This window comes from Pinus tabuliformis, chromosome 4_1 (assembly GCF_031772625.1).
Source record: "Pinus tabuliformis cultivar Carrire ecotype Pingquan chromosome 4_1, CPIR1, whole genome shotgun sequence".
Lineage (NCBI taxonomy): Eukaryota > Viridiplantae > Streptophyta > Pinopsida > Pinales > Pinaceae > Pinus > Pinus tabuliformis.
The window spans coordinates 3716406-3736948 of record NC_142303.1 but is presented as its reverse complement, the minus strand read 5'-3'; positions in this window follow the sequence as shown (position 1 = coordinate 3736948).

Sequence of the window (20543 nt, the reverse complement as noted above, 5' to 3'; positions counted from 1 at the left end):
GGCTAATATGATTTCACAATGCACACCTGGAAACATAGCAACCGCAAATATGCTAGAACATAAGAATTATCTTAAGCTGGAAGAGCAAGGGCGGTTAATTGCTGGAGTAAATACCTTGACCTCCGATGCATACTGGCTTTTCTTGATTAAACCGCATTCTCAAAGGTCGGCTCTCAACTGTCTAACCGACGCTTTACAATACCTGATTGCCGATTTCCAGGATGCCACATATGATGCACAGCTGACTTCTCGCCTTAATACTCCGCCTGAGGTAGAGCCAATGCTGGCTATATGTCAGCGAAAGAATAAAGGCAAAGAGACAGCTGACTGAAGCATCGCCGCCGACTGCCGATTCACCCAAATTACAAGATGATATTTGTTGATGCCGATTTCTTAGTTTTCAGTTTTTAGATATTTAATAGTTAGATTAGAATAGTATTTATAGACCCTTTCATTGTTTTGGAAAGGGTCGTAAAATTTTGTAAAAGACTAAAAGGCTGAAGTTTGCACTATTGTGCTTCAGTTTATATTCTTTTTGAAACTCGACCACCGGTCCTTAATTTTACTTGGAATGCTGTTTAAGTAAATTGTGCACTATTGTCGTTTGCTTGGAATGTTTTCTGGTTGGAAGGAAGGACTGCTACATAGTGATTAATACATTGGATTGATCAAACAGCTTGCATGGTACTATTATCTGTATCTGTTCTCTTTTCAATTATATCAATTGCTGTGTTATTACTTTGCTGTTATTGAATACATGTATGTAATACAACAACAGGTCTTTATTTCATATCACTATTGAATGTTTAGAGATTTGTTATCTTCCACCCATGTATGTATCAATGATATAAATATCGGAGTACAGTAATTCGCTATTATAGCTCTGCGTAACTACTTACGCAGAGCAATCTCAAATGATTAAACATCTATGCTTGTTGTTAGTGTCGTCTATATGCCTGTCATTAAGCATAGTTCATTAAACGCTGTACTGTCCGAATTGATAAGTCCCGGGATTAGTTTATAGTTTTGGTATTTCTTTTATAGTTTAGTTATTTTTGTTTATTATCATTTCATATTTTAAATCATCCATCCATCCCGTTTACTTATGATCTTTGGGAAACTGGTCCCGTTATCCCCAGTCGGAGCCACTATTCCAAACGGAAAAGGAGCTGCACTAAGTTCCGGACCGGGTGGTTTCCCCGATGTTGTTGCAACGAATTTCGGGGCCTCAACACGACTATGCACTCTGTGCCCACAAAATGCGGAGTATTTACATTGGAATTACAAAATTGGACCAAAATCTGGGCACTAAGACCCAAAACTGCCCTTGGGGGATCCCACACCCAACATGCCCCCAACACAAACATCATGACTCACCCTCGAGTCACTCTGTAGGTGCGGAGATCTTTATGCGAAGACCTCCCAGATCTGCTTGGATCACTACAACTTCGGCAGTGCATTGAGCGACTGCCTGTTGAACTTCCTCCATGCACTATTCGCTGACCGTTGCTGTTGAACTACTGCCCTGAATCCTCTACTGAATTTCTTGCAGTTGTGTGAGATTTGCTTCAATGGAGGCTGTAATTGTATGTGCCTCATTGATCCATGGCTATAGGCATGCCTTTAAGACTACTTCCTTATGCTGAGCGACATCCACCTGTTCCTTGATCGCCTTTTCCTGTTGCATCCTTGCAAGCCTTTGTGTAAGGGAAATCATTTGCGCGGTCCCTTTACTTCGTCATACTTTTGTTTTAACTCGCGCGCCTCTATCTCTAGGTGCTCTACATTCGGGTCCTCCTGCAGGGTAGTTAGGACCTTGAATGATTACTCGAACAACTGCATGCAGTCTATCACTGCACTATCAACCGTCATTGTTACTGTTGTAACTGTTAGCCTCCTATTGCAATAGGTACTCATCTTTCATGATCAACATTTTTACATGCCAAATATGTCATACTTTGCATGCTGCAATGTTCCATATTTCCTTAAGAGGCCAAAGAAGAGGTCATGAGAGTGTGCTAGTCTAAATGCCACTGCTGTATTCCAAATTTTGATGAGTTAATCCAATTTTGATGAGTTTTCTGTTAAGGGAAGGCCAAACAGCTTAATCTTGGCCTCCCTAGGTTTCAATTTCTTGTTTTAGAATATAGAGATGAATATCTGTCCAAACTGTTTAATCTTGGCAGATTTGTAGATAGGTAGAGAATCTTGGGTGCTCAACAGCTTAATCTGAGCCCCTGGATGCAATAAGTGTAGATTTAGATAGGAGGACAGCAAGAAGAAAAGAATGAAAAGCTGGGTATGCATGCACCCAAACCAAAAAGAAGAGAAAATGCTAGGCAAGTAGGTCGGTTAAGTAATTTTGTGGTTGCAGAATCATGGCTTGTGATCCATTTCATATTTTCAAGTGTCATATCTATTCATATCACAAGTTTGAGGCAGTTTTCCATTTGAAGGAGCTCAAGCGAGGCATGTCTAACTTCCCCTTCTTCCTCTTCCCCAAATCACTCACTAACTTCCCCTAAAGAGGTCAAGATCTACTTGATATCTCTTAGTCTCATCATTTTCATATTAGTTGCCTTGGTAAAGATCTGCTTTACTCAAGGAATGTCCATACTTCCTCTATGAGTCATTTTCCCCCTTAATAGCCTAAGATCTCCATACTTAGCGCTTTTCTCATCACAATTCATATTAACTACTAACTCTATTATGTAAATCCCTATCTATCTCCCCTTCCCCTACTAAAACTATGTTAAATAGCTCCCCTATATACTTATCCCCTTCCCCTGGTTGAAAAATAACCATAAGTGTGCTTGGGAATTACTAAGTTTGCCTGAAACTTAGTAAGAACCCTCATTTTCCTCCTTAATCATCTTCCAATGCATCTAGGACTCATTCCTATGCATAAAGTCCCCTCCATATGTATAAAAACCATCTTTTTGACTTCTTTTCACCTTCTCAAGGCATAAACCCCTTGTTTGGCCTTAAAACCCTTCTCAAACCGCATAAAATTCCTCTTAAGTGCCTTTGGACTCCTTCCAAGGCATGAAAAACCCAAAAAATCATGCAAAAAACCATTAAAAAACCCTCAAGGCATGAAATTCCTCCTTTTTGGGCTATCGGACCCCCTCCGATGCCTTATAATCCATCCAAAATATCAAAGAATGCTCCTCCGACTTCATAAACCTTTGCCTCTTTATAAAAATCCTGGTCCGATTGGTAAAGGGCTCTTTTGGGACCCCCTCCGATGCGATATCGCAGTCGGGAGGGGAGTCATGCGTTAACGCAGCACATATATGCAGGCCCGAGTCATAAGCGCCGATGCGATTTCGCCTATCGGCGTATCGCAAAGGCTGTGGAATAATACATATGCCATGGTGGGTCGCCGATCGCCGATTGCGATATCGCATTGGCAGTCGGCGTACCACATATCATATATTATAACAATGCCGCCCCAAAACGCCGATTGCGATATTTGTTGTATATCGTATATATTATTGTTTCGCATCACATTTCGTTTAACACTATCGCATCACTGCATTTGTATGGGCCGCACCCCCGGTTCCCGCCGATCGCCGATCAGCGATTGATCCAGAGCCGTTGGATCGGGCCCCAAATCAACGGCCCCGATGATATCGCAGCGCCCCCATATATGGCTCCGACTGGCCGGAGCCAAAATAATATAAAGCACGGCATGTATATATTTCGGGTCCGAAAAGGCCCTTTTGTACAGTAAAGCGGGAATGCTCCGATATGGCGGAGCCGAAATAACAATAAAACAGAGCCTAAAGATTTCGGGTCCGAAAAGGTGGTGGTACTGTACGCCCCTTTTGAAACCCGAAAAGCCATAAAACGCAGTTTTGAATGGATTTCGGGTCTGCCAACTATATCGCTCATCGGAGGTTTTGTAGGTTGGGACCGCCGATCCGCCAACCACCGAGTTAGCGCCAGCTGTTGGATCGGCCTGCGCCAGATCCAATGGCCACAATTTAATATTTTGAACAGTGCTCGCCAACGCTAAAATTTCAATGAATTTTCATGTTTTCAGGCTTTCCGTCTATTTTAAAGGAAAAAGGGAATTTTTTGGAGTTTGTTCATGGGGTGCCCACGCCTGCCCAATTGCAAAGGAATGATGCTTTCTTTAGCTTTTTTTTGAAATCTCTCTAGGTCAAAACACATCCAAATGCAGGGATTTCTCTTTGACGTACCTCCAGAGCCCCTTTTTCCTCAGTTTTTGCAGCATTTTATCAGTTTGGAAGTATTTTTTTATCGGCAAGGGCCGATAACAGCTCTTAAGGCAAAAGGGGGCTGAACATCAGCCATAAAGTGTTGATGGGACAATTTAGAGCATTCGGAGGCCAAGAAGGGATCAGGTGCATGCCAAAGCATATCAAGGAAGCGGCAAAGAGTATCAGAGGAAAGATAAAGCCTAGATTCATGTCAAAGAGTATCAGTGTTGCGGCAGAGAGTATCAGTTAAGTGTTTTTAGTGGAAATCTTTATTTCCAAAGCAGGTGAACTTTGAATGGCCTCCAACAAAGTCAAAGAAAGCGGTGAAGCCATTCAAAGCTCTCAGATCACAGTTAAAGATATTAAAGCCACTTGGGAAGCGCTAGATCAGAGACCAATGCGCAATTATGGCCAAATGAACAGCACAGAGCCACAAGGATAGATATTTACCCATTTTTTGAGGCAGCTACGCAGCGCAGCACTTAGATAGATAATTATGCATTTATTTCAGGATAACTTAGATTAAAAAGCACTCATTTCCCGTAGATCTGTTTAAGATCTACTGTAATAGATATTTTGGGATATTTTCCCTATATAAACCACCCTGATTCAATGTTTAAAGGGTTGGTTGGTTGATAATCTTCTTTCTGGACTTGCACTGTATATTTCGAGAGATTTAATGAACAGAGATTGCTGGAATACCTTGTGTCTGGACTGTTTGATGTGGATTTGATGGCTGAAGAGTAGATTATAGAATTCTAATGCTCTCTTCATGGAACAATAAGTCTTTCTCCCTTGTTTTCAGTTTCTATGTATGCTATATCATCTGTATGTCATGATCTAAATTGCAGGAAGAAAGAATAGTTCAGATATTGCTTATTTGTACTCTGTTCTCAATTCCTATTATTTCTCCATGTTTTCCTCTGAATTAGTCCTAAATATGAATACTTCTTTGATCATATTTACACTAGTTCTTTCATATATGACTGTTATTTAGGAATCCTTGATTGCTCCTATATGATGTTCACTCACCTTCCCTCTGTTAGCATAATGAGAGCTGCTTAGCTATCTTTCATTTCCTGACATCCATTTCATCCTTATTCCAGCTTTGATATTGTTCCTTGTTTAAACTATTATGCTTTGTAATTCCTCTTGTGACCAAGAAAACGCAGCAGAAGCCTTAATCCTTGACTCCATGCCCAATGGTCTAAACTTCTCCCACTATGCAAGTCAAGTCTGTCTGAAGCATCATCCTTCCCACCAAAACTTAAACAAAACCCCTTGAACTCAATAACTAGCCTAAAAACATCATCAACAAAGATAAATCATAAAGAGAGAGCCCTCTCTGATTGCAGGTGGGCTAGAACCTGCAGTCCAAAGATTGGTTTGTGGTTACCTCGGCCGTATCCCTTAAGGAGCCAAGGGACAACCTGAGTGATAACAGTAACAAAAGTAGTTCGATGTTCCCTGATTTCTGGCAAAGTTGAAAGCTGAGCCTTCAACTGTAGTTCTGCGATCTGCAGGTTCAGCTCCAGTTGAACCCTGTCCATTTCTGCTCTTGCGTTGTGCACCCGTGTGGATAACTTGTGGATGCACAACTCCACTAATTCCTCTGCTTGAATGGCCAACTCTAGGACCATTTGGCAGGCTTCCTCCACAAACTGCATTATTTGTTTGTTCTGCTCTAGTGCCTTGTTGCGCTATAGGCTCAACTGCTCAATGTTGATACACTGTTCGTTCATTACCTTTATCTCATGACTCTCCCTGGCCCGAAGTTTTGCATGAATCCATCCTGTAAGAGGTAGAGTGTCTCCCGAGGGAGCATAGCCATGTTCAACCCTACCCCTTTCAAACTGCTTACCATAGGTCTGTCAGCTTCCTTCTCTGTAGTAAGGGCCCCATCTAGTAGCACGATCATATTGGTCACCCTTGTGCACAACATTTCCTTAGCACTTGAAGTGATGACTGCAAGGCTGGTGGACACTGTGCCAGTCTTTGGAGTGTGCACCTGCAACTCCTGCAACTCTGTCCTGAGAGCCCCCAATACCAACTGTTGTTGTTCCTCAAACTGTTGGAGGGCCTCCACAGTGACATCCCTCACCATTTCTTCGATATCACACAAATCTCCCTTAATGAGGGTGATTAGGCCAAAAGAAGTATTTGATTCCTTTGTCTTGTTTTGCAGCACTGTCTGCTCTCGTGATCACGGACTCTTGAGTTGGGTGGATGTTGTCTGTGGGTCTATGCCACCCTATTTTATTTCTATCTTTGGTTCGGGCGAAGGTGACTTTTGTCCTTCACGCTCTTCGTCTAATGTTTTCTGCTGTTCCGCCAACTTCGCAGCATCGTGCACTACTTGGGCCTTAGCCACTGCTTCTTCCTTTATGTGCTTCTCCGCCAGCTCCGCCATCTGAAGTTGTCTCTTCGTTCTTGCACTGTGTAACAGACTTATCCATTTCCACTACGAAGCTAGTTGGAGCGCGCCACTCTGATAGCCAAGACTCAAGGGCTGCGAATATCACATCGTCGTTTGCCATAAATCATGCCACATCTTCGTAGGGTCCTTCCATGCCCTGATGAAGACATGGTGGAAATCTGATTTGAACTTTGTAAAGATCTGCAAACTGTTGTATACTGTGGAAGATAACCACACCTTGTGATTGATCCCCATCTGAATATTCGTCTCCATTAATATCAAAAATATCTTACTCTCCTTTATCCTCTTCACGTCCCTGGTCGCTCACAGCGAAGCGTACTTCACTACCTCTGGAAGGTTCGGTGCGACTGAAGGGAACTGGCTATCTTCGAGCAGCTTCCATGCCAACAGTACGATCGAAAATAGGAGCCATGCGTAATGAAATGTTTTGCGTTGCTCCTGTGCCTCATGACAGTTCACAAGGAACTCGCCGCATAGGTAGTTCACCCAGTTGAACTGGACTCCTGTGCATTGCACCAATAGTGCAACCACTGGCACGGGCACCTCATCCGCGTGGCACTTCCGCATCACCTTCCCTACCAATATTTGTGTCATGACCTTGATTTCAGGGTTGCTTATGCTAGAGATGGCATACCCTCGCTTCTTCTTCTCCAACTTAAACTTATTTTTCATTACCTCCGCGAGGGCCAACTCGCCACCTTTTCCCTCTGAAATGTTTGCTAGATCCTCAATGGAGTAAGGTAGCTGTGTAATTCGGTGAATCAGATGGTCTGTGATGGGGATGGGATCCTCTAGCCACAAGCACCCATCATGCACCAAGAAAAGCAGCTACCTAATGACAAAAATGGTCACTGGGGCACGGTGGTAATAAGGTACCCATAGCAAGTTCAACAACCCTACTTTCTCAACACCTCTGAGCCATTTGCGTGACTCCAATTCAATCATTCCAGCCATTGTATCCATATTTTGGTGCATTAGCTTCGCAGTCGCTAAATGCGGGAACTTCTCGTGGTCTACGAGGTCCCAATCTTCAAATTTCAACATGGGAACTTGTCCCAAGTACGCTCCCTCAAAAATAATATCGTTTGGGAGCAACGGAGTTTGCAGAGAGCTCTTGCTCTCATCTATATCCTTCGGCACCTTGGCTTTACCCTTGTGCAGAGGCACATATTCAGGTAACTGAGTAATAGGGTCTGCACCTTGCGTTTCAAATTCCATCTCTACATCCTCGCCCTCCTCATCCACCAGGATTTCTTCAGACTCCTCTTCGTCGGCCTCTAGATTAATAGCCTTCCCCTTTTCCTGCAAGGTGAGCTTGGTCCTCTATGGATTTCTTAGGGAGATGCACACCGGGATCATGGCCTGCTTATCCTTCTTGGATATCAGTGTTCGCGGTGATTTAGGGACCTCAACGATTATTCCGGTGCTCTCTCGGGCTTCCACTTCTACAAATTCCTGCGCAACTTCCTCGGCTATTACTACTCCTGTGTCCATGGCTTCTTTGGGTACTGAAATAACACTAATCCACAGTTCTTTCAGTGTCTCTGGTAGCTTCTCAAACAACCAATTCACTTTCCGAGTCTTGAATAAGTCTCGGTTCATGAATGTTCAAGCGCGCAACAACTCATTTCTCAAATTTCCAAGTGTTGTTTGCTAGACAACCACTTGTAATTTATAACACCTTTTGAATTTGAATTCGACCGTTCCTCCCACATTCGGTACATTAATGCTAGATTGGCAGCAGATTTTCAAGAATCTAGTCCATAAAGTTTGCCTTAAATGGCTAACTGTTGGCATTATGTTCTCTGGTATGGCTATATGTTACACATGTTGTACTTGATGGCAACTCCCATGACAAGGCTCTCAATTTATTGAAAAATAAGAAGGACGCAGGAAATCAGTTCAGAAGGTGCGTACCCGCAGGTACACCTTGCAGGGACCGCGTCCAGAGACGCAGGCCAGCCATTCAGGAGGTGCGTCCACCCAGTGCACACATTTCAAGGCAGAGAAAAGCTCACGAGGGGGTTTCTTGTGTTTTACTCTTGGTATCTAGCCGACGGTATTGTGTTATTATGGTGTTGGCTCATGGTATTGTTCCATGATTTGAGGAGGAGCTTGCCTATATAAAGCAAAGGAGATCAATTGGTTTGGGCATGTCTTTGGTTGAATATCTTATGAGGCTAGATCTGGTCTAGATCTAAAAAGGTGAATCTTCTGAAAGACTGAGATCTCTTTGGCGCATGATCAGATCTGTAGATCTGACTGTTTGGGTTACTCTTAAAGTCTTAAAATCATTCATACCCGAAGGTATGCAGGTTCAGTGAAAGGCAAGTGCGCCGGGACGCAGTGCAGTAAGAAGAGACCTGCGTGGGGACGCAGGGCAGAGCAAGATTCAGGTGCGTCTGGGACGCAGTACAGTAACAGGCGCACTGCGTGGGGACGCAGAGCATAATAAGGATCAGGTGCGTCTCTGAGCAAAAAGACGCGGCGCGATAGTATTTCTGGGTGCGTCCCTGCAGCAAAAAAACGCGGCGCGACAGTGTTTCTGGGTGCGTCCCTGCAGCAACAGGATGCAGTGCAGTTGAAGGAACAGTGTGTGGGCACGCAGCATAGTGGAAGGATCTCTGCGTGTGGACGCAGGGGAGCAGAAGGTTAACTGCGTCTGGTCGCAGGCCACAGAAGTGAAAAATTGCGTCTCTATCTTAAGATGTTCTGTTGATTGAATTTCTCTATTGATAAGGTGTTCTGGGTTAGTTCTGTTATTTCTGATCTAATAACTGTAGTGGACTGTAACTGTTATGTACTTGATGATCATTTGATGCTTTATGAAAAGAAGTAGGGGGTTGTAGCTCCCTTCCAGGAGTAGACTGGAAAACGAGAAAGAGAGAGAAAGTTGTAGCTCTCTGCAGGTTGCAGCCTGCGTACTGGTAAAGGACTGCACCAGTACAAAATCATTGTAAAAGGAGTTTCTAATTTGAAAGAAGATAGAGACATATTGCAGCAGGTGGTTTTCACCCACATTGGGTTTCCACCTTACATCTTGTGTTCTTTGGTGTGACTATCTGTTTTTCTTTGTTCATGCTCATTATTTTATGGTACTGACATGCAAAAATAATTCAAAGATCAAATAAGGAAGATTTATTAAAAGAGTTAGATAATACTGATTCACCCCCCCTCTCAGTATTATTTCCAACAATTGGTATCAAAGTAGGTCCTTCAGAGAAGCTTGATCGCTTGAAGGTAGATCGTTCATCATGAGCAACTACGAGAGAGAAGCATCAATCAGGCCACCAGTTTTTGATGGGACAAACTTCAATTATTGGAAGGTAAGAGTTACTGCATATCTTCAATCTCTTGGTACAGAAGTTTGGGACATTGTAGAAACAGGCTACGCTTTTCCTTTAGCTACTCCTACAGATGCAGCTGAGAAGAAGAAGTATGAAACAAATGCGAAAGCAGTCAGTACTCTATTAGGATGTATATCCCAAACGGAATTCATGAAGGTAATGCACTACAAATCCGCAAAAGAGATATGGGACAAAATTGTCACGAGCTATGAAGGAGATGAACAGGTAAAGCGTGCTAAACTTCAAACTCTCAGGATTCAGTATGAGACTCTCAAGATGTATAATGATGAAAGTGTGGCTAATTAATTTCTTCGGGTAGATGAGATTGTTAATTGTATGAAAAATTTGGGTGAAGAAATAAAAGAGGCTATAGTGGTTGAAAAGGTTCTAAGATCACTGTCCCCCAAGTTTGAATCTAAAGTATCTGCAATAGAAGAAAAGGAAAATCTATGAATTCTCACTATGTCTCAGCTACATGGAATTCTAACAGCTTATGAAATGAGAAAGGGAGGTCCATCAGACAGAAGAGAAGCTGCTTTCAAGGCATCAAGTAAAGAAGATTATTATGAAGCAAGCCACGTCCCAGAAGAAGAAGAATCAAATTTTGTCAGAAATCTTCAAAGGGGTTCTGGAAGATTCAGAGGTAAGTTACCTTTTAAATGCTTTGGTTGTGGAAGAGTAGGTCATTATGCTGCAAAATGTCCTTATAAGGATAAAGGAAAGGAACCTGCTAGATGGAACAAGAAACAAAGTGCAAATAAGAAAAGCTACTACACCCATGAAGATAGTGATGGTCTATCGAACAGTGATGAAGATGAACGAGGTAATGAATATAAGTTGTTAATGGCATTTGAAGATGATGATTATATGGATGCTGTAGATGTGGATAACCTTTATGAGGAAATTACTAGACTCAAGATATGTATAGAAGAAAAGAATGTGATCATTGATACTCTACAATTTCAAATTGATGAAAAAGAAAAACATCTTGAAAAACTAGAAGGTGAAATTGTTGGTCTTAGAAAAGAGATTGAGAAAACAAAAGCTATTAATCTTAAGTTTGTCAAAGGATCTGAAACTTTGGATGAGATTATCAATGTGCAGCGGTCTCCTCTAAACAAGACAGGTCTGGGCTATAATGGAGAAACCTCTCAAGCATCCACCTCAAAGAGTTATCTTGATGCGGCAAGAAGAAATGGGCAAAAGAACAATGAAGATCATCAGGTAAAGCAGGGACGAATTACAAACAGAAACTATCAGGGGCAATCCATCTTAAGAGTGAACAAAAACTACAACCAGCCACAGGTAAAATCTTCTCAATTTGGTTCAAGAATAGATGAAAATAGAAATTACAATCAGTTGGCTGGTAGGTTCGATAACCGCAGAAGTTTCTTCAATGGACAATGCTTTTCTTGCCATAATTTTGGTCACAAAGCAGCTCAATGTGTTGCATATAAAACAATCATGACTAGGGAAGCTCAAAAACAAAGAAGTATGACAGGGATTACAAAAAGGACCTATAACAACTTTTCGGTTCTTGAAAATGAAGTTGAATGTTCTATTTGCAATAATTTTGGGCATGAAGACTCTGAATATAGGAGTAGGTTTCAGCAGAAAAAGGAACAAGCCTCAAGCACCAAAACATGGAGAATAAAGGAACCTGAAACAGAAAGATGCGGGATAGCTTTTTATGCAGAGGGACAGGAAAATCTATGGTACATTGACAGTGGATGTTCGAAGCATATGACAGGTGATAAAGAAAAACTTGAATCTTATTCTGCTCTAGAAAAGGGAAAGAAAGTCTCTTTTGGAAATGATACTCCTGCAACTATAAAAGGAAAAGGCATTGCTCAGTTAAAGAAAAGGTCAAGGCTGGAAATGTTTTGTATGTAGATGGATTGAAGCATAATCTTCTAAGTGTCAGCCAGATGTGTGATCAAAGAACCGAGGTTATATTCAGATCGAATGGATGTCTTGTTCATGATCTTGATACAGGTAAAACAGTGCTCAAAGGCAAAAGAACTCCAAATAATCTGTACATATTTGAAGAAGGACAACAACAATGCTATCTGAGCAAGGATGGAGAGCACTGGTTATGGCATCGAAGGTTGGGACATCTAAGCTTCTCACAAATAAGGAAAGCATGCAAATATTAGGCAGTTCGCGATCTTCCAGATATCAAAATTCCTGACAACACCATATGCAAATCATGTCATTTTGGAAAACAAACCAGAACTAACTTTCCAGAGAAAGAAGGATCAGCTAGCATGCCTCTTGAGCTAGTACATACAGATACATGCGGTCCCTTCAGGAAAAGAACACCTTGAGGAGAAGAATACTTGATATTATTCATTGACGATTTCTCCAGGTTTGTCTGGTTAGGACTTATGAAGCACAAAGATGAAGCATTCGAAAAATTCAAATCCTTCAAAGCCTTGGTGGAAAATGAATCAGGTCACAAAATTAAGTGCCTTAGATCCGACAGAGGTGGGGAATTTACGTCAAATGAATTTTTCGATTTCTGTGAAGAACATGGGATAAGAAGAGAATTCTCTACAGCAAGAACTCCCCAGCAAAATGGAGTTGTGGAAAGAATGAACAGAACAATCCAAAAAATGGCTCGTGCTATGCTTGATGAATAAGGAACTCCCGCTACTTTCTGGGGTGAAGCTGCACATGCTGCGGTTGTTATTCTCAACAAAACGAATGTCTGAGTGAACAACACTCAAACTCCTCATGAGCTTTGGAATGGTAGGACTCCTTCGGTAAAGCACTTCAAAATCTTTGGGAGCAAATGCTATATCAAGAATACTGATGAGCAGCTTGGCAAACTTGAACCTAGAGCAGATGAAGGCATTCTTCTTGGTTATTCTCCATATAGCAAAGCATACAAATGCTACAATAAAAGACTTGGCAGAATTGTTGATAGCATTGATGTAGTGGTTGATGAGAAGGGATACATTCCTAGGCAAGTACATCGTGAAGACATCGAAGAAGATGAAGGCTACCCTCAAAGACAGAATGATGAAGAAGAAGAATCTCAAGAAGAACCTCAAGAAGAACCAGAGGAGCAAACAAGAATAGAAGAAAAGACTCCATCCAGATATGTTCAGAAGAACCATCCAGAATCTCAGATTATGGGACAGAAAGAAGCAGGTGTACAAACTCGAAGAACAATTGCAGAAGCTTCAAGCTATTTAGCATTACTCTCCTCAACTGAACCACAAAATGTGAAAGAGGCATGCAAAGATGAATGTTGGGTGAAAGCAATGGATGAAGAACTTGAGCAGATCGAAAAGAACAACACTTGGGAGCTGGTTCCTAGACCAAAAGATAAGAATGTTATCGGGACAAAATGGGTCTTCAAAAACAAATTGAATGAAAATGGAGAAGTAATTAGAAATAAAGCCAGACTTGTTTGCAAAGGGTATGCGCAGAAAGAAGGAATAGACTTTGAAGAAACCTTTGCTCCTGTTGCAAGACTTGAGGCCATCTGAATGTTTCTTGCTCTCTCAAGTTTTCAAAACTTCAAAGTATTTCAAATGGACATGAAATCAGCCTTTCTGAATGGAGACTTGGAAGAAGAAGTATACATTGAACAACCAGATGGGTTCATTCTTGGAAATGATCCAAACCTTGTATGCAGATTGAAAAAGGCCCTCTATGGTCTCAAACAAGCTCCAAGAGCTTGGTACTACTGCTTGGACAAACATCTTCATCAACAAGGTTTTTCAAAAGGTTCAGCAGATAGCAATCTTTATATAAAAGTTGAAAATGACAAATTGCTAATACTTGTTGTGTATGTAGATGACATTATTTTTGGCAGCAATGAAGAAGCTATGAGTCAAAGCTTTGCCTCGGTCATGCAGAAAGAATTTGAAATGTCCTTGCTAGGAGAACTGACATATTTCCTTGGTTTGCAAATCCAACAAAAGGAAGGAGGAATCTTTTTATCTCAAACCAAGTATCTCAAATAGATTTTGAAGAAATATGGCATGGAAGATGCAAAACCAGTATGTACACCCATGGTCACAGGATGTAGTCTCAGTACAAATGATGAATCTGCAGCAGTACATCAACCAACCTACAGATCTATGATTGGAAGTTTACTTTATTTGACAGGTACCCGACCGGACATCATGCATGCAGTTGGAATAGTTGGAAGATTTCAGGCAAATCCGAAGGAGACTCATCTTCAGGCAGTGAAGAGAATTTTCAAATATCTTCAAGGGACTCAAAATTATGGCTTATGGTATCCTAGAGATACAGATCTTACTCTTCATGCTTATACAGATGCAGATTGGGCTGGAAGTGTGGATGACAGGAAAAGCACAAGTGGTGGTGCGTTCTTTATGGGTTCTAGACTAGTATCTTGGTTCAGCAAGAAACAGAGTTCAATTGCCTTGTCTACAGCTGAAGCGGAATATGTTGCTGCTGCATCTTGTTGCACCCAACTCCTTTGGATGATGCAGACTTTGCAGGATTTTCAAATCACTTGTACACCACCTATCCCCATCTTATGTGATAACACAAGTGCAATCAGCATCTCAAAGAATCCAGTTATGCATTCAAAAACCAAGCACATACCAATCAAGTATCATTTTCTCCGGGAACAAGTGCTTGAACAGAAGGTCAAGTTGGAGTATGTTCCTTCTAAGGAACAAGTTGCTGATATTCTCACCAAACCATTGCCCAGGGACACTTTTGAATACCTCAGGCAAAAGCTGGGGGTTGTTGATGCATCATCTTATTGTTGAATCTTTTCTGATTGATGGTACAGGTTCAGGGGGAGCATATAATGCATTGTTGGCATTATGGAGGAGATCTTGGAAATAGTTGCAATATGTCTCTATCTCTTTCATGGTGGATTATGGTTCTTTGTTACAGATCTGGTTCTTTTTCAGGGGAGCATGATCTTAGGGGAGCATACCCCTTTGCCCTTGATGTCAAAGGGGAGAATGAAGCTGAAGATTGTAAGGTTGCCATCAAGTCCAAAGGGGGAGATTGTTGGCAGGGGTTTCTTGTGTTTTACTCTTGGTATCTAGCCGACGATATTGTGTTATTATGGTGTCGGCTCGTGGTATTGTTCCATGATTTGAGGAGGAGCTTGCCTATATAAAGCAAAGGAGATCAATTGGTTTGGGCATGTCTTTGGTTGAATATCTTATGAGGCTAGATCTAGTCTAGATCTAAAAAGGTGAATCTTCTGAAAGACTGAGATCTCTTTGGCGCATGATCAGATCTGTAGATCTGACTGTTTGGGTTACTCTTAAAGTCTTAAAATCATTCATACCCGAAGGTACGCAGGTTCAGTGAAAGGCAAGTGCGCCGGGACGCAGTGCAGTAAGAAGAGACCTGCGTGGGGACGCAGGGCAGAGCAAGATTCAGGTGCGTCTAGGACGCAGTACAGTAACAGGCGCACTGCGTGGGGACGCAGAGCATAATAAGGATCAGGTGCGTCTCTGAGCAAAAAGATGCAGCGCGATAGTATTTCTGGGTGCGTCCCTGCAGCAAAAGAACGCGGCGCGATAGTGTTTCTGGGTGCGTCCCTGCAGCAACAGGACGCAGTGCAGTTGAAGGAACAGTGCGTGGGCACGCAGCACAGCGGAAGGATCTCTGCATGTGGACGCAGGGGAGCAGAAGGTTAACTGCGTCTGGTCGCAGGCCACAGAAGTGAAAAATTGCGTCTCTATCTTAAGATGTTCTGTTGATTGAATTTCTCTGTTGATAAGGTGTTCTGGGTTAGTTCTGTTATTTCTGATCTGATAACTGTAGTGGACTATAACTGTTATGTACTTGATGATCATTTGATGCTTATGAAAAGAAGTAGGGGGTTGTAGCTCCCTTCCAGGAGTAGACTGGAAAACGAGAAAGAGAGAGAAAGTTGTAGCTCTCTGCAGGTTGCAGCGTGCGTACTGGTAAAGGACTGCACCAGTACAAAATCATTGTAAAAGGAGTTTCTAATTTGAAAGAAGATAGAGACATATTGCAGCAGGTGGTTTTCACCCACATTGGGTTTCCACCTTACATCTTGTGTTCTTTGGTGTGACTATCTGTTTTTCTTTGTTCATGCTCATTATTTTATGGTACTGACATGCAAAAATAATTCAAAGATCAAATAAGGAAGATTTATTAAAAGAGTTAGATAATACTGATTCACCCCCCCTCTCAGTATTATTTCCAACACTAACACCCACGCCATTTGGCCTCAAACCAAGCATCAAATCTTGAATAGTGACTTTAAAGGTCACTTTCCAGCATGCCTATGCACCAACGCAGTTATCTTCGCGCTGTCGCGGACCTTGTGATACTTCACTATTGCGCGCAGTCCTGACATCGCGCATTTCCCGGGCAAAGTAGTTTATAGTCCCGTGCCTCCTTTTAGCTACCTGGAGGGCTAAGACTATGCTAGTTCCATATAGTCACATCACCGGATCACCGGTGTATGGCTTCAAGTGACTACCATTCACCTTTCATAGGAAGGGTTTTCCATTTAACTTGACCAACTGTACCGCACCTATGTTGGTAATATCCGTAATAATATACGGCCCTAACCAGTGCATCCTGAACTTCCCTGGGAATTTATCAAACTTACTATCATACAAAAACACTAGATCGTTTACCTTGGATGTGCGCATCTTAATGTGTCGGTCATGCCATGCCTTTTCACGTTATTTTTGGACATGCTGGTGAAATACAACCAAAAATCGTTCTTCTTCGAGCTCATCCAATGGTGTGAGCCTCTCCTCTAGGGCTCTTCGATTTGTCATACCTGTAAGCACTGTGATGCGCAGACTAGGCATGATGTATTCCACAGGCATTACAGCTTCCACTCCATAGACAAGCCTAAAAGGTGTCTGTCCCGTCAATTTATTGCATGTCATTCGATAAGCCCATAACATTGCAGGTATGTGTAGGTCCCAATCACTTTGCTACGCATTACATACCTTGGTTAGCGCATTTTCAAGCACTTTGTTGAACGCCTCCACTGTCTCATTAGCCTAAGGGTGATAAGGTGTGCTCTTCTGGTGATACGCCTGAAATTCCTTCGTTAGTGCACTGATCATCTCGTTTAGGAAGTGTGTACCGTGATTGCTCATCAAGATCTTCGGACATCCAAATTGCGTTAGTACATGTTCAAATAGAAACTTCGCGGCAGTCGCGCCCATGCAATCCTTCACCGGCTGCGCTTCTGCCCAACGAGTTAGATACTCCATCGCAGTGATAATATACCTTGCTCCTATCTTTCCTTGAGGTTTAATGGGTCCTAAAAAATCTATTGCCCATTTTTCGAAAGGTTGCAATGCCATTTTTGGATTCAAAGGCATTTCATCCCTTCGCGATGGCCTGCCTATTCTTTGACATACATCGCATGCCTTGCAATATGCTTTTGAATCTTGATGAAGGGTTGGCCACCACAACCCTGCACATAGAATCTTCTATGCAGTTGATCTTCCTGCATAATGTCCTCCCACGGCGCCCCCATGAGCGTCCGTGAGGATGCTACTTCGTTCAAACTCAGGTACATACCTTTGCAATATTTCATCATTCCCCATCTTGTATAGATGCCCAGCAATGACAAAAGAATCTATCGTGCGTACCACTAATTCCTTCTTCTGCTGGATAGAGCCTTTCGGCACAGTTCCATTTGTTGGAAAGTGTATTATATCTTCGAAATGTCCATCCGCTACGTGCACAGAAAAGAGCTGCACGTTAGGGAATCCTTCCTCCAAACTAGTAGGTTCCCCCCATCTCGATGCGTGACAGATAATCTGGTCCCGTGTTCAATCGTCTAGGATTCACAACAACTTCAAAATCATATTCTTGGAACAATAAAATCCATCTACAAATTCACCTCCCCAACACAGGTTTATTGACCAGGTACTTTAGCGCGGAGTACATGTGCACCTGCTCAGGTTGTGGATTTTCTCCATAGGCCTGTGTCCACTTGGCCAAATGCACGCGCAGATCATCCTGTCCATCATACTTGTCTGCCAATCGTATCTTAGGCTTCCCAAATCATGTTCACATCATTCTCCTACATTCGCACCAATCATCAAAGCTTCCTTTGTGCATACCACACCATCTTGTGGGCGTAGTGCACAACACGCAGTCCAAGGCCTAGAAGCATTTATTTTCTGACATTTCCCTTTCAAATGCATCTAAAAAGGTATCTACCTCACTTAGACCATTATAAGTAGGCATATTTATTTCTTTTGACGACACATAGCATAGCGACCGGGTCATCATATTGCAATTTAGCATAGTTACCTTGTGTAACCGATTCTGCCATCGTTCTACTTCTTTGTTGGAATCCAAAGTGTAGGAACTCTTGCACTCCTATGTAATCCGCTCATTCGTGGTGGGATTCACCCAGTCTTGGTCTTGCATTGTTATCTTGTAGATGCAGTCCAGGTCATCATCACTCTCATAGTCGTGGACGGGTTCCGTATAGCGTGATCCTTTGGGAGGATCTAGGGATAATATTACACATAGTGACTTCTTCTCAAAGATCATCTTTCACTTCTTTAGATTGATTACCCCGTTCATATCAGTGGCCCAGTCAATTCAAGGAGCGCAAGGTAGAGATTGTTGTCGTCAATAATCTCTATCACTTCAAAATCTGCCAGCGCACTCACTCCCTCAATATCCACAGTTATTCCTTGCAATCGCCCCATGGGTATGATTTTTTGTTGGTTTGCCATTCTCAGCTGAATCAGAGACCATTGCAGTGCGGGTCTTCCCATTTACTCCCATGCCTATTTCGGTAGAACATTCGCTTCTGATCCTGAATCTAGGATGACTTGATCCATTTCGTATTCTCCAATCTGTGTGGTGAGTCTCATTTCATGCCTTGTCCTTGTCTTATGTTTTCTGATCTTTCAGACTACATGCGGTTCACCTAGTACAGTCCTAGTACATCTATTGATAAGTTCCTGTAACCCTTTCATAGCCTTACTTTCGTGTAATAACTTCATACAGTTTTCCAGGAAAGTAGTGAGCATAGAGGGGTCCATCTCTAATTCTGGTTTATCTTTGCTTCCTGAAGGGGAGGCCTCAACGAAGCTCTTCTTAGATTTAATGAAGGTTTCCCAAGCGCACTCCAAACCAAACTCAACTTCTTCCATCAGGGCTTTACGAATCTATGTCTTGTCTTCCGATTGTTTCCCTTTGTCATCTCCCATTGCGATTCCACTTCAGAGCACAATATTTACGTTCGAATCTTCCTCACGCGGCTCAGACCTCATCATCTTCAGGTTCTGAGTCGGGGGAGGTGGTAGCACTCCTTTTTCATGTATCCTAGCTATCAGTGTAGGACAATATTTTATCTCATGATCAAACATCGTGCAATACTTGCACGACAGATGTGTTGGATTAGTGAAATTTCCGGCATAGTGTCTTGGCCCTCCACAATTGTAGCAAATCAGTTGTACGTGACCTCTACCAGGTCCTCCTCCACCTCAGCCTCGTCTGCGCCCCTGAAATCATGTCTGCTCCATCCGTGAATTCTGGTTAAGGGGTCGTGTTTCAGCTTGAACCCTGTATGTGGTAGTTTTATCCATCATCAATTCATAGCTCCTACAAGTATGCTCGTCATGTCCCACTAATCTACAAAATTTGCAGAACAATTGTTGTGGAGTTTATGTATACTTCTGTAAAAAGTGGAAATTATCTGTGGCATGCTTTCTGCCTACTTGACATATAATGCACCACAAAGGAGGCGCCACGCTAGGTCCTGCTTGAGTTTCCGATCTTAGAGGCATCGATCCTCATCTTGCAAGGTAATTTGTGAAGACAGGGCAGTGGTCTTTGTCATGACCTTGACTCTTGCATTTCACGCACCATACTTCTTTGTGTGCTTCTGGTCGAACCGTCATATCTTGCTTCAAGATTTTCATCTCAAGGCACATAATCTTCAGTTGCGCTTGGATCTGTTGAACTCCTAGATTAGGATCTTGCATTGGGGTCTCATGTAGTCTCATGGCGATCTCCACGGCCTCTGCCTGAGTTGTTATCTTTTTCTATGACAACGCATTTCTTAAATGTGGTAGTAGCAAAGCTACAAACCACTCGCGATGTTTTCCATCTGTTAGATTCATATTGGCTTCGCGAATCATACCATTAAGCCTCTGATCTAGTTCCCAAGGCATCTCACTTGGTAGCATCGTGAACTAATTGAATCCAATAATCGACTGTGCTTCATATTTAGGCTTGCTAAATTCCCTATTCAGTGATGCTTTGATGTTCGCTACTCTCACATTCTGGTTATCGTTGGAGTACTTAATATACCAGGCCAGCGCGCGATCCTGTAGGGTGCTAACCAATGTTGCTTTCTTTATATGGTCATTTGTGACACCTTGAGCTTCCCATACAGCCTTCATTACGAACTAGAATTTGTTCGGATCCTCATTTCCCAAGCCTTTGAACAAAGGCAACTTCACTGTGTTTGCCATACTGAATCACGGTGGTGGTGGGGTTGGTACGGGTGAAGATGGAGGTGATGGCGATGAAGCCGGTGGTGGTGTGGGT